The sequence below is a fragment of the Pinus tabuliformis genome, chromosome 5_1 (assembly GCF_031772625.1).
Source record: "Pinus tabuliformis cultivar Carrire ecotype Pingquan chromosome 5_1, CPIR1, whole genome shotgun sequence".
NCBI classification, from domain to species: Eukaryota; Viridiplantae; Streptophyta; class Pinopsida; order Pinales; family Pinaceae; genus Pinus; species Pinus tabuliformis.
The window spans coordinates 50260674-50276170 of NC_142305.1; positions in this window are offsets into that span (position 1 = coordinate 50260674).

Consider the following 15497-nt stretch of genomic DNA (forward strand, 5'->3'; position numbering starts at 1 on the left):
TACTTGATAGGTATATGCTTTGATTTACTATGATAGGCCGGATTCTTAGCCAAATGAATTGCACTTTGACTATCACAAAATAACTTGATGTTGTCCTGTAACCTACCAAACTCACCAATCAAACCTTTCAACCAAACCGCTTCTTTGCAAGCATGCGAAGCAGCTATGTATTTTGCTTCAGTAGTGGATAAAGCAACAATATTCTGTAGCTTTGACATCCAGCTAATAGCTCCACCTGCAAGAGTAAAGACATACCCTAAAGTTGACCTTCTCTTATCCAAATCACCTGCAAAATCGGAATCAACATATCCGCAAACAAATTCACTACTTCTGTTATAAGTGATACAATAATCACTTGTGCCTCTCAAATACCGAAGCACCCATTTCACTGCTGACCAGTGTTCTTTTCCTCAATTTTCCATATACTTGCTGACAACCCCAACTGCATGTGAAATATCTGGTCGAGTACAAACCATCACATACATTAAACAACCTACTACATTGGCATATGGAATTCGATACATATATTCATTTTCTTCATTTGTATTAGGACATAAACTTGAAGAAAGCTTAAAATGGGAAGCTAAAGGGACTGAAACAGGCTTCACATTGTTCATACCAAACCTCAAGAGTATTTTCTCAATATACTTCTGTTGTGATAGCCACAGCTTACCATTGCTCCTGTCTCTGAAAATCTCCATGCCTGAAATTTGTCTTGTTGCTCCTAGATCTTTCATATCAAATGTCCTAGCCATATGAGCCTTTAACCTGTTGATCTTTGTTATGCTTTTGCTTGCTAAAAGCATATCGTCAACATATAACACTAAGATAATGAACATGCCATTACTTAATTTCCTAAAGTAAACACAATGATCATATTCACTTCTTATATAATTTTGACTCAACATGAAAGAATCAAACTTCTTGTACCATTGTCGAGGCGACTGCTTCAGAGCATACAATGATTTCTTGAGCTTGCAGACAAATTTCTTGTTGCGATCTTGAACAAACCCTTCCAGTTGTTCCATGTAAATTTCCTCATCTAAATCTCCATGTAAAAATGCAGTTTTAACATCTAGTTGCTGTAATTCTAAATCAAGTAAGGCAACTAATGCTAATACAATTCGAATTGAAACAATTTTTACAACTGGTGAAAATATCTCATGAAAATCAATGCCTGCTTTCTGAGAAAAACCTTTCGCGACCAGCCTTGCTTTGTACCTGTCCTTTGAACCATCAACACCCCTTTTCAATTTGTACACCCATTTACATCCCACAGTTTTTCTGTCTTTAGGAAGTTCTACCAGATCCCATGTGTCATTCTTGTGTAATGCCATCATCTCGTCCTTCATAGCTTCTTTCCACTTTTCACTTTTAGAACCTTCTACAGCTTCCTGATAGCACAAAGGTTCATCATCGTTAGCGGTTAAAGCAACTAAAGTAACATAATCATCATACCTTCTAGGAGGACGTTTAATTCTTGTGGACCTCCTTAAAGATGTTTCTGGTACTTCCACAATTTGTTGATTATTGTCTGTAGGAACTTCTTCATGATTAGCATCTGAAACATGTTCATCATCTACATCTGAAACATGTTCATCATCTACATCTGAAACTTGTTCATGAACTGCATCTGAAACTTGTTCATGACTTACATCTGAACCATGTTCATCTTGATCATCATCAATATTTGGACTGGTTTCAAACTGAATGTGTTGAAGCTTAGATACATTATCCTGTTTCAATTTATCATCTACATCTGAACTTTCAAGTGAGGATTCATTAAATTTAACATCTCTGTTAATGATGATCTTGTGAGTAGTAGGATCCCACAATCTGTATCCCTTAGTCCCATCACCATATCCAACAAAGATATATCTTTTTGATTTAGGATTTAATTTAGAACGTTGATGTTTTGGAACTAGAGCATATGCATCACAACCAAAAACTTTCAGTTTAGAATAATCACAAGGATGACCTTTCCATACCTCTTGAGGAATTTTGCATCCTATTGCAGTTGATGGTGATCAATTTATCAAATAGCAAGTTGTAGCAACCGCTTCTATCCACAATTCCTTCTGCAAATTGGCGTTACTCAGCATACTTCTTGCTCTCTCTAAAAGAGTCTTGTTCATGCGTTCAGCAACTCCATTTTGCTGAGGAGTATATACAGTGGTTTTATGTCTTTCGATCCCAGCTTCCTTGCAATAATTATCAAATTCCTTTGAAGTAAACTCACCACCATTGTTAGTTCTTAAACATTTAATAGTTCTTCCAGTGATGTTTTCAACTAATGCTCTAAACTGTTTGAAATCTGTAAACACATCAGGCTTCTTCTTTAACATGTAGACCCACACTTTTCTAGAGAAATCATCAATAAAAGATACAAAATATGACGAACCTCCATATGAGGTTATAGGAGATGGACCCCAAACATCAGAATGGATATAATCAAGGATTCCCTTACTAGTATGTTTTCCAGCTTTAAACTTCTGTTGGCTTTGTTTCCCAAACAGACAATGTTTGCAAAAATCTAACTTAACAGACTTTAGACTAGGAAGTAACTTACGATCAGATAAAATCTTTAAACCTCTTTCGCTCATATGGCCTAACCTTTGATGCCATAAACGAATAGAATTACTGTCATTTTCAGACACTATAGAAACATAATCTGACTATGTTCTTCCTTCTAACTGAAAAATATTTCCAACCTTCTTTGCTTTCATTACTAGTAAAATTCCTTTATAAATTTTCATTACTCCATCTTGAATAAAGGTTTTATATCCATTTGTGTCCAGTACTCCTAATGAAATGAGGTTTTTCCTTAGTTCAGGTACATGTATTACATCAGTTAAAATTTTATTTGTCCCATCAAACATTTTAAGCTGAACGGTTCCAATTCCCACAATGTTACATGTGACATCAATTCCCATGTAAACTACTCCATCATTGATTGGTTTATAAGTTTTAAACCATTCCCTATGAATACACATGTGATTTGATGCACTAGAATCTAACAGCCAATGTTGATCATGACTAGACAAATCAACTGATAACACTTCATCACTCATACCTGTCTTGGATGCCGAACCTGTATTTGTCGTGTTTGCTTCTTGCTTCACTGGTGAAGAGTCTTCTTTGGATGCTTGCTGTCTCTTCCAACAGTCCTTCTTCAAATGTCCCGATTTGCCACAAAACTAGCACTTTACCTTACTCTTCTTCCCTTTCGATTTTGAACGCGAGTCGCTGTGCTTACCAGAGCGTCTTTCTCTAGAACGACCTCTAGCCATCATTGCTTCTAATGTAGAGGTTTCGGAATTTGACCTCTTCCTTGTCTCTTCGGACAACAAAGCTCCAACAACATCATCAAATTCAAGGGTTTCTAATGTACTAAGACTTATAAAAGTAACAAAATGATCCCATGACTCGGGCAACGAGCATAATAAAGTTATAGCTTTATCTTCTGATTCAAATTTTACTTCTATACTTTCTAATTGCACCAGGAGAGTATTAAAGACATTCAAATGATCAGTAATAGTTGTACCTTCCTTCATGCGCAAACTGTACAATTGTCGCTTCAGAAGAATCCTATTGGTCAAGGATTTTTTCATGTACAGCTTCTCAAGCTTTGTCCACAAACCAGCAACAGTTTTCTCTGACACGATGTTAAACAAAACATCATCCGCCAAACACAGTCAAATACCGCTCAGATCTCTTCCATCCAATTCATTCCATTCATCATCTGTCATGGTGTAAGGCTGTTTGGTTTTTCCCAATAGTGCCTTCACCACGCCTTGTTGCACAAGCAGATCATGCATCTTCACTTTCCAGATTTCGAAGTTATTTCTGCCATTGAACTTCTCGATCTCAAAACGAGCACTTTGAGTTTTTGCCATGTTGTAACAAACTGAATCTCCAATTCCAACTTAATAAATAAAGTTAATATCTAACAAAAAATGCCTTTGCCTTCTACTGTGCTGCCTTTACCTTATCATACAATCCCTCTGTTGTACAAACTGCAGATTACAACTAAAAAACAAATAACAAAATTGCAGTTTTACCAAAGCGATCCTCACTTGGCGCATTGGCGCTTCTTTGACAGCAGACGATCCACACCGGAACAAAAACGGTGTAAGTGACAAAATATTGGCGCGCTTAAACCCGTCGATTCCGCGCCAATCGGGATACTGGCGCTCTGGCGCGAGTATTAAACTCGGATCCGCGCCACTGGCGCATCTGTTCCAAAATAAAACGCGCCAACCCGATCTCTATCAGAAATTGGCGCGACTGTCTCTGCCGAAACCGCGCCAATCGCCAAAACTCCACCTTCAACAGCTCTGTCACACGCACCAGCTCCACAACCAGAGACTTGTAGGTTATGGGCCCTCCACGCTTCCGCTGCACCGCTCTGATACCACTTGTTAGAGTAAACAATGCGCAGCGGAAATAAAATAAACAAACATACACAGCACATTAAAAAACACAAAACCGTAACACACATATTTAACGTGGTTCACCCAACCAATCTGGGCTATGTCCACCAGAACAGATGCATCAGCAATCTTATTATTCAAAGGAGATTACAACAATTCTAATTCTTCACACATACCCTCAGCTCACCCTATTTTCTCTACACTCTCTACACACACTCCATCCTCTACGGGATTACATTTATTCTAGCTGGAGCATAAAACTGAATCATAAATTCCCTCACAACAAATATAGGATGCATTAACTCCTCAAAAAATACTGGAGCTAATATAGCAACTAATCCTATTGTTGTCACATACATGAGATTTTTTCCAAAATTAATTAAACAGAAAAATCTCAATAAGTGTCACAAAATATTTTGGAAAATATATAGTAATACATATATTTGAATAATATTTCCAAAATATTTTAAATGAAATTTATAATTAAATTTCTACAAAACTATGTGTTGTTTCCAATTCGTGGTTTTGTTTTCTCTTTCCATGAATTCACAAAACCATGTGTAGTTTTGTTCCTATTACTCCTTCCTCTGTAAATTCATTTTATCTGTATGTAAATTCCTTTTACCCTTGTAGAATACCTGGATGGTTTTGCAAAACCATGTGTTTATTTGTATGGTTGGAAGAGTATTCTCACTTTAGTCATTTACTTTCACTTGCAACATGATTTTACACTTGTAAATTGATTTCACCATGCTTGTAAATTGATTTCACCTTAATCTTCTATTATGAAATGCATTTACATGAATGTTATCTTTGCTCTCCTGTACATTAATTTCATGTGAAATTTTCCCTTTTATTTTCTCTGATAAATTCATGGCATCCGTGAATTTTATTTCATGTGTCGTTGTAAAACCATTTTACCTTCGAATCTCATTCCACAACCTTAGTCTCATATCTATGTATTTCACTTGAAATTAATCCATCCTATATTCCAGTAACTTCAAAACCAAAATAGTTAATGGTTTATCGCAAGCTTTAAAGTGGTAGGTGGTATTATTTTAGAGGACAAGATATAACGTGGGGCTGCCACGTAGCAAAAAGGCGGGCGTGGAAAACAGATAATCTCGCGTGTTTTTGGGATGTGAAGTGTTGGATGAGTTGAGCATGTGATATGGAATTTTAACTGTTCATTTATTTTTACCAATCTCGAGGCAAATAAAAATGAAGGGGGTTTAATTCTTACTTCGGGGTGGGCCATTGGTTGACTTTGCAGGGGAAGAAATAGTATAGGCTTGCTGGGAGAAATTAATATAAAGTCCAAAACTTTATATTAATAGGGTTTTGTGAAGTAAGGGGTAAAAAGAGGGATTCTATATATATATTACATATATATAGGATTTATCCCACATTCACAATGGAACATTCTTCATGATGGTTTATATAAGCCCATAGTTACATAGTGTTTTGAGAAAATAAGCCCAAGGCTACCCACTTGTGCTTGTTGTTAGGTGTGCTAGGCTTAAGTATTGTGAATGTAGGTCACATGGAGATGGAGCGAGAGCTAAGATTTCGGGCTTATTTTTTATGCAAATTTCAATAAAATCCAAGGCTTTAAAACCAAAAGATCTGCAATATATAACCTTTTTTTCAGACAAACCTATTCTTAATGATTTGAAAGCAGGTATTCGGCTTATGTTGGGGTAATATTCAGATGAATTAACAAGGAAAGTGGGTGATAAAGCATGAGGCTAAGTAAAGGATGATGAAAAATGGAGAGGAAGTGGGGCGAGTCAGCAAGCCAAAAGCTTCATCATGAGAGCAACAAATAATATCTGAATCATTAGATTTCCTATAACTATAGGACCCTAACATTGGCTCCAACTTGGGGATGGAAGTCTCCTTGGAGGTGCCAAGAACTGCAGATCTCTAAGTTTATAGATTAGTGCCTTCTCCATTGGGTTGTTCACAAATCTGCAACCTATTCTGTCAACTTTCAAACTGAAATCAAAACCAGCCTGCATACTAAACATTGAACTACACACTGAAATGAAAGTTGAGAAGCAAATTGAATTTGAAACTAAAAAAAAGGCTCAGAGTCTTGAGCTTATTTTCACCCTGCTACCTTCCCTATATTGTTGAAAAATTAGGCTGACTTAAATAATACAAAAATGCCAACGAAGCTAGTTGAGCAACTGTAGAAACAAATGGACGATTGATTGTCAGTAAAATCAGAAGTATAATTTGATCATGTGTCCACATAATCAAAGTTGCGATATACAATGGCAACTGCTAATGTATTTGGTCCTTATAGAGAAAACATGTTTGAAAACATGAGTTGAAAATAACCTCCATGCAATCTGCTATAGGATCAACAAAAGCATAATGTATGATATTTGCTTCTAGGCCTTCAATGACTAATTGATCAACTGTATCCTCAATATTAAACTCTGAAACTACTTCTTCAGTCTTGTACTTAAAAGCATAATCATCCTCAATCTGAAAATCAAAAGGTAGTACAATTTCCTCTTGCTTTGGAGAAGGAAGATTTTCCAAGAATTCTTTAGGATCTCGAAAATTATATGACTGAATTTGAGAATGCAAAAGCTTAATGCCATTTTTATATTTCTCAGCAACTAACTCAAGAACACATATTTTAACTTCAAGAGAAAATTTTCTTGATTTGAAAATAAGAAACACAGCTCTTAAAAAATCTTCATCAAGCTGACATTCTGATAACCCATCCTTGAATTCATTTAAAATTTCATGAAATGAAAGGTTTGCCACAAACCCTGTCATCCTGTATCACCATTAATGCTTTGGAATATGGATCTTTCAGTTATGGAATCGCTATGAACTTTGAAGCTCTGGAACTTGAACAACGGAGTCACCAGGTAAAAGGTACAACCCTCTGGTGTCTAATCGTTGTTCACCATCAACAATCAGATCTGAACTTTGATGCACTTTTTTGAGGAAGATAAAATGTTTTTTCCCTAGTATGGTCGCCACTATGTTATCACCCTGTAATTTGAAGGTTGTAGGACAAATCACAAGAATGTAACATCAAACCAACTTCGGGATGGGAATCTAGCCCTTCCAATCCTAGAGAGGGCTCTCTCTATAAAATTTATCTTTGTTGCTTGAAAATCTTAGACTAGTTATGATTGTACTTGGGTTTTGGGTTTTGATTTGGGTTTTGGAAGACTGATTGTATTCAATTTAATTAGCATCTATTGGGCAATGGAGTCAAAAGGTAAACTAGATGGTTGCATCAATTTTCCACAGAGTAAACTCAGGGCAAGTTAGGAATATTTACTGGATCTTTCAGAATAATAAGTGGATGATGGCAGAACAATGAAAACCTTCAACAGAACTAAAGAGAAATTAAGAATTCTTTAGTGTGGCATTCAGTCAATCAGGCAGAACTAAAGAGAAGTCAAGAATTCTTTAGTGTGGCCTTTAGTAGAAAACATATAGATTGCAAAAGCAGCCAGAATAAGGTACTCAAAAGTAAATCCTATTCATCACATTTCTGTTTTGCAATTGGAATTTAGATGATTACAGTGAAGAGATGACAGTGAAACACTTTAACATAAGAAAAACATCACCAGTATTTAAGCCACAAGAATCCTATGAATGGTCTGCTTAGTATTGATGCTCCAATGCTTTAAAAAAAAAAAAAAAGAACTTACAACACTCCAACAGATCACTAATATTTCTAATCTCAAACAATCCACCCTAATACTTCAAAAGCAGAAGTATTTATACAAAATTTACAAACTATTTACAAGAAATGTTGCCTCTAATAGATAGGACATTTTTGGACTATAGATGAACTAAAAGTTCTAAATGCTGCAGATTAATAGTTCTTGTGGAATGTGTTGTGCAAATGTTGTTGTTGTGGAAGTGGGAGCAGGTAGGATGTGGACCCAAATTTGTGGTTGTGTTGGCAGATGAACTAGCAGATGATGTATCTCTCTTTTTCTTAGTAATTCACTCAATTGTTTGCTGATCCTTTGACTTGATAATTTGAGACTTCCCTCACTGATGGACTCCCTGTTGTTTTATCATTCATTAGTGTCACAAAATATTTTGGAAAATAATATATATATATATATATATATATATATATATATATATATATATTTGAATAATATTTCCAATGTGTAGTTTTATTCTTATTACTCCTTCCTTTGTAAATTCATTTTATCTGTATGTAAATTTACTCTTTTACTTTCACCTGCAACATGATTTTACACCTGTAAATTGATTTCACCATGCCTGTAAATTGATTTCACCTTAATCTTCTATCATGAAATGCATTTACATGAATGCTATCTTTGCCCCTTTTATTTTCTCTGATAAATTCATGGCATCCGTGAATTTTATTTCATGCCATTTTACCATTGAATCTCATTCCACAACCTTAGTCTCATATTGTCTGTAGCTATATAGTTTTACCTCAAGTATGGTTTCACCCGTCACTCTGAAATATTACTGCATTCTCATATCTCTGTATTTCACTTGAAATTAATCCACCCTATATTCTCGTAACTTCAAAACCAAAACAGTTAATGGTTTATCGCACCGCTTTAAAGTGGTAGGTGGTATTATTTTAGAGGACGCGATATAACGTGGGGCTGCCACGTAGCAAAAAGGCGGGTGGGAAAACAGCTAATCTTGCGTGCTTTTGGGATGTTAAGTGTTGGATGAGTTGAGCATGCGATATGGAATTTTAACCATTCATTTATTTTTACGAATCTCGAGGCAAATAAAAATGAAGGGGGTTTAATTCTTAGTGCGGGGTGGGCCATTGGTTGACTTTGCAGGGGGAAGAGGTAGTATAGGCTTGTGAGGAGAAATTATAGTGTTTTGTGAAGTAAGGGGTAAAAAGAGGGATTATATTTATATATATAGATATATATATATATATATATATATATATATATATATATATATATATATATATTACTCTAAGGGATTTATCTCACATTCACAATGGAACATTCTTCATGATGGCTTATATATGCCCATAGTTACATTATGTTTTGACAAAATAAGCCCAAGGCTACCCACTTGTGCTTGGTATTAGGTGTGCTAGGCTTAGGTATTTTGAATGTAGGTCACATGGAGATGGAGCGGGAGCTAAGCTTTCGGTCTTATTTTTTATGCAAATTTCAATAAAATCCAAGGCTTTAAAACTAGAAGCTCTGCAATATATAACCTTTTTGTCACACAAACTTATTCTTAATTATTTGAAAGTAGGTATTCGGATTATTCTGGGGTAATATTCAGATGAATTAACAAGGAAAATAGGTGATAAAGCAGGAAGTTGAGTAAAGGATGATGAAAAATGGAGAGGAAGCGGGGCGAGTCAACAAGCCAAAAGCTTCATCATGAAAGAAAAAATAATATCTGAATCATCAGATTTCCTATAATTATAAGACCCTAACAGGACTAAGGCTAGAGTATGACTTGGAAGGCGCCTCTAATTTTGTTGCATGGAAGGATCACATGGAGGCGATATTGGATGACAATGGATTGCTATAATACATCAAGTTGGATGTTGCAAAATCACAAAGCATCTGATGCCCAGAACCTTTCTCAGTGGAAGAAAGATGTAGCCAAGGTGTAGATAATAATATTGGAGGGAGTATGGGATCACATTGTCTCAAATAGCCATGTAAAAGAAACTTCGTCTGTAATGTGGAAAGCACTTACAAAATTGTTCGAGAATAATAGTGACCATAAGAAGCTGACACTCAAGGATAAACTTTGAAGTATCGAGATGTATAAGAATGACACAATTCCGCAATATCTGAGCAAGTTTACACATTGTCATGATGAACTTGGCGGGGTCAGTGTTACTATCCCTGAAGAAGACTTGGTAAGCCTAGCCATTTTGGGCCTTCCCAAAAGCTAGCATAGCTATCAAGATTCGGTGAATGGGAGGGAGAAACTGTCGAATTGGGAACACTTATGGTTTGATTTGGTACAGGAGGAAATAAGGAGAAATACTAAAGATGGGACTTCATCCAAGGGCAAGGATGAAGAAAAAATTGCTTTGGATGGAAAGGCAAAGAAGGGAAGAGGGAAGAAATCTCAATCCAAACCAGAATCTAGTCAAGGGGGCAAGAAGAAAGATTTGTCCAAAATTAAATGCTTCCATTGTCATGAATTCAGGCACTATGCCACAAAGTGTCCACAAAAGAAGGCCAGAAATAAGACCTCAAGAGGAGTAGCAGGTGAAGCCTTGGCTTCATAGTTCGAGCTTGAATTTACCCTCATTGCATTCATGGCCAACACAATGATGGGGAGAGAGTGGTACTTAGACTCAGGTGCATCGTTCCACATGACAGGGTGTAGAGATTGTTTTAGTGACCTAGAAGAAAAATATTTACAAATGCACATCGAGATGGGGGACAACAAAAGGTAGAGCACGATCAGGATTGGTATAGTAACCTTTCAAAGGGAGTTAGGCTCCCCCCTTAGGCTCAAGGATGTCATGTTCGTTTCAGGCCTAAAGAAAAATCCCATCTCTATTGCAGTTTTGGAAGATCGTGGTTATGATGTGATCTTCAGCAAAGGAAAGGAATTCCTGAGACACATAGCCACGAGACAGGTGAAGCAGATCGGGGTTCGTGTGAAGAACCTGTATAAGCTAGATGTGTAAGATTGTGTTGCATTAAGCACAAAGGCGGAGAAGGTGCAGAGTCACGATGTCGGTGAACTTTGGCACAAAATACTTGGCCATTTGCATCATGGCACCCTGAAGATCATGCAACAAATAACCATAAGCCTCCCCGAAGGAGCACTTGAGCAGCAGGATGTATACAAAGGTTATACTTTGTGGAAGTACACAAAATCCACATTCCATGATCTAGACAACAAAACACATCTAGTCCTTGAAAGGATCCACTCTAATGTCTGTGGACCTTTCTTGACAGCCTCCACAGGCACAAAAATTTTGTCATTTTTCTTGATGACTTCTCATGGAAGTGTTGGATCTTCTTCATGCTGAAGAAAGATGATACATTATCCAATTTCGTAGAATTCAAGGCATTGGTGTAGAAAGAAATCGGCAAGAAGGTGAAGGCTCTCAGGAGAAATAGTAGAGTTGAGTACATGTCGAATGAATTTTTAAAAAATTGTGCAAAAGAAGGCATTCGACGAGAGTTGACAACACCCCACAACCCACAACATAATGGGGTGGCTGAGATAAAGAACCGTAGCATTGTGGGAGAAGCAAGGGTGATGTTACATAACCAAGGTCTACCTCTGCATTTTTGGGCCAAGGCATGCAATACAACAGTCTATTTGCAAAACCAGAGTCCTCATCAGATTCTAGGCATGATTACACCGGAGGAGGCTTTCTCGGGGAGGAAGTTAGATGTGTCGCACTTCAAGATTTTTGGAGCCTCTGTTTACTGCCATGTCTCCAAAGAATCAAGGAAGAAACTAGAGCCTAAAACAGAATTGGGGTATTTGTGGGTTACACAAAAACTCTACATAACTACCGTGTGTACTTGCCATCCCTCATAATGACAGCTGTGCGAAACGATGTAAAATTTGATGAGGAGAAAGCCATGCAATGCTCTCTTGAGAGGAAGCTTTAGATCCCACCAGAAGAGGAGATTTCAACTCCAAAAGAGGAACCTTAAGAAGTTATGGAGCATCCTGTTGTAATAGCTACAACCACCCTCCAAAATTTTGCCTATGCTTTAATTTTGGAGCCTTCCTTCCTATACATAGGAGCTTATCTTGCACTGATTCAGGTATTAATTTTATTGATGAGGCTTATCTTTTTCATTTGTGTTTTTTCTTGATTATTTTCACACTTACTTAATCTTTTTAACTCACGAGATGATCTCTTGACTTGGGTTCACAACAGTTTTGGGCTTGCCCCCAAAAACTATGCAATCCTTGAGGGCAAGCAACCTTGATGATCGAAATTGCGCAGTTCAAAATGGCAGTCAACCTTGAGCTCAGAAACTATGCAGTCATGGAAGGAAGCTTATCACTGAGACCATAAAATGCGTAATCCCTCACTAAGCTCAGAAACTACGTAGTGCACTGAGCCAAAAAATTTCCTAGTTCCCCAGAATTGCGCAGTATTTCCCGACGGTGTGCATGGAAGGTTTCACTGGAAAAAACACAAAGAAAAAAAAAGCTAAAAAGTCAAAAAACATCCCTAAAAAATAGGGATACATTATTAGTTTCCCAAATGTGGCACATCATTATTTTTGGAATTTTCCGCCAAGTGCCACTTCTTCCTTGATTTTAGGCATGCACGTCATAAATCCTAATTTGCTCAAATCCAGTTAATCGATGCCTCTAGATCTCATTTGCACATTCAATCTTGGAGCTCTAGCATTCCTGAGGAGATCAAGAAACCTTCGATGGAGTTGCCGTTGCTTTTTCAAGTGATTTTTGCTTTTATCGCCTTTTGCCGCTTTTTCTGTCGCTTTTTGTCACTTCGCTTGTGTGAGTGTTGTTTTGCTTGTTTCTCTTCATGGTTGCTAGAGTTTCCACATATTTTAGCTTATAGAAGTGTTGTTTTAGTTTGTCGTTTTCCTTTCACAAGTGTCGCATTAGTTTTCTTGTTTTTTCACCAATGGTCGTCGTTTTGCTGACTCTCCTAACATATTTTTTTTCCTTCTGTTTGTTAGAGTTTTTGCACTTGATTCACATTCATTTATATGTACTTAGCCCTGAACTCAAGATCACATCATCACTCAATCTTCTTGTTTCCCACACCTTCATCGAGCAAAATTGCACTTTCTTTGGCCAGTTTTCACCTTGCCCAGTTAGGCACTGTGCAATCCTAAGGCTCAAGCTGAGAGGCTGGACTCTAAGAATGTGCAATGCGCAGTACAGGATGGCTCAACTGCGCACTACACAATTTTAGGGTTCAATCTGCTACCCTTGGCTAGTGAGACTGTGCAATGTGGAGTCTCTCCCAGTCTCTGTCCAAGCTGAACTGTGAATTGTGTAGTCTCAAGCCTCATGCTTCACCCTTGGCTACTGGGACTGCACAATACGCAGTACCCATAGCCAGTCCCCCTCACCTGTTCATGGAAACTCCGCAATCACTCTCACTAGTTTCCTATTTTTCTACTTGATCATGCTTTTAAGTTATATTTGCAAAAGCTAATGTTTGCTTTCCATAAGTGTCTTTTCTATCCCACAGGTACCACAATTGTTGAGCACTTTTCTATGGTAGTCATTGTTACAATGGCACCCAAGAGAGCTACTTCAAAAGATACCATTGAGAGCAGTATTGGGGAAGCAATTGAGAAATGCCAGTGGACTTTCCAGTGTATGCGAACACTCAATTGTTTGTAGAAAATGATTCAAATTTAACATGGCACAAGGTTAAGGAATATTTTCAATAAGGAGCTTCAAAGAAGATCTAGAAGACCAACTGTCAACTGGATGAGTTGTTCTTACGGACAAGACTGACCTCCCTAGTATCTAATGATATCTAGCGACAAACAAACCAATCAAATTCTATCTTTCTCTAAATATGCAATTTATAAATAAAGGCAAACAAGTGTTTTAGGCCTACCTTGGGTCCAATGCAAGTTTGTGGAAGCATCGCTCCGTTGATCCAAATGAGCTCCCTTGTAGAGAATCTGCAAACACAAACAAGCACACAAATTAAATAGCACCTGAAAAGCCAATATAATAAATCATACTTATCATGATGATCAAGGAATTCATGAAAAAAATCACATAAGACAATTTGTTGAGAAAAATGAATCTGATTGTATTAACTTAAATCAAAGAAGAACTTTACAACCTATGCCTTGATGCTGTACAAGCTCCTCCCAGGGTCTAGCAAGAAGTCTCTTCTACTTTGACAAGTTTCACTCTCTTCCCAATGAAGCCAAAAGGTATGTGATCTCTCCTCTCAAGCTTAACTAGGAAGTCTCAATTCCAACATCATTTACCCTAAAAAATGTTCAACTTCTAACCTCCCTAGCAACCAGCCCAAGGCCTTAATTTATTGTGCAATGGAGGGAATTTACTAGGTCCTCCTTCAAAGGGATAAAGCCCTCCTTCAAAGGGATAAGCTCCTCTCATCAAGGGATTAGCTCCTTCACTTTTAGGATGCATGAACCACCTAGGAGCGAACCATCCACGTCAAGATTCCTTCTAGAATCATCTAGAATTAACCCAAAGTGAGTTTTTAAGAATAAACTTGCGCCTTTTTGACTTTCACAGGGGTCCGCACCCACTCCTTTAGAGACAGAGCGGGCAGGTCCGCAGGTAACATGTACAGGGGGTGCGAGACCGCAAGCAACAGTGAGAGAAAGTGCGGAACCAGAGCTTTATTGATTTTTAAGGTCTTTCTCTCATTTTCAAAGCTTGACATGAAGAGCTGAGGTTTGAGACTTGCTTAGGACGACAGTATGAATGATGATAGACCTATACTGACTGCAAATAGTCATGGTGACAATATTTTGTGTAACAGATTTCCCCCCAAAGTGCGAAGTCTGTAGTAGATGAGGATTTCATTTATCATCTAAGAAGAGTGAAGTACTTTATCATTTCGAAGATCATCTTGTGGAGAGCCCGGTTAGAACCTGTAAAACATTCAATACAAAATATATATATGAGATCATATCATCGCTAAGGTAGGCATTCCCATACTCAGATCAAAACTAACTAGAAAACTAACTACTGGTCTAATATAGGAATGATCTTGTAATACATCACAAGTATAGACACATGTAGACACAGTATGGACGCAGCCATCTGTTTATGAATAGTCTACTGTATAATGAATACAAAATTCCTCGTAGCCTGGATGGTGGAAACTAGATCCAGGGTCTTGATTTCTACTTCCCCAAATTGTATGATTCTATCCATGTGAATGAATGTGTCGAAGTCGAACATGGTAGAAACCACTTGATTACCAGTCAATGATGTAAACTGTTAACAAGTGTGAGAGAAACCACCAGTAATTTCAATGGCTCTCAAAGTACTCAGTACAATCCATGATATGTGAGTAGATGTGTTGATGTCGAACATGTCATGGAATCCTTTGATCGAAGGTCAATG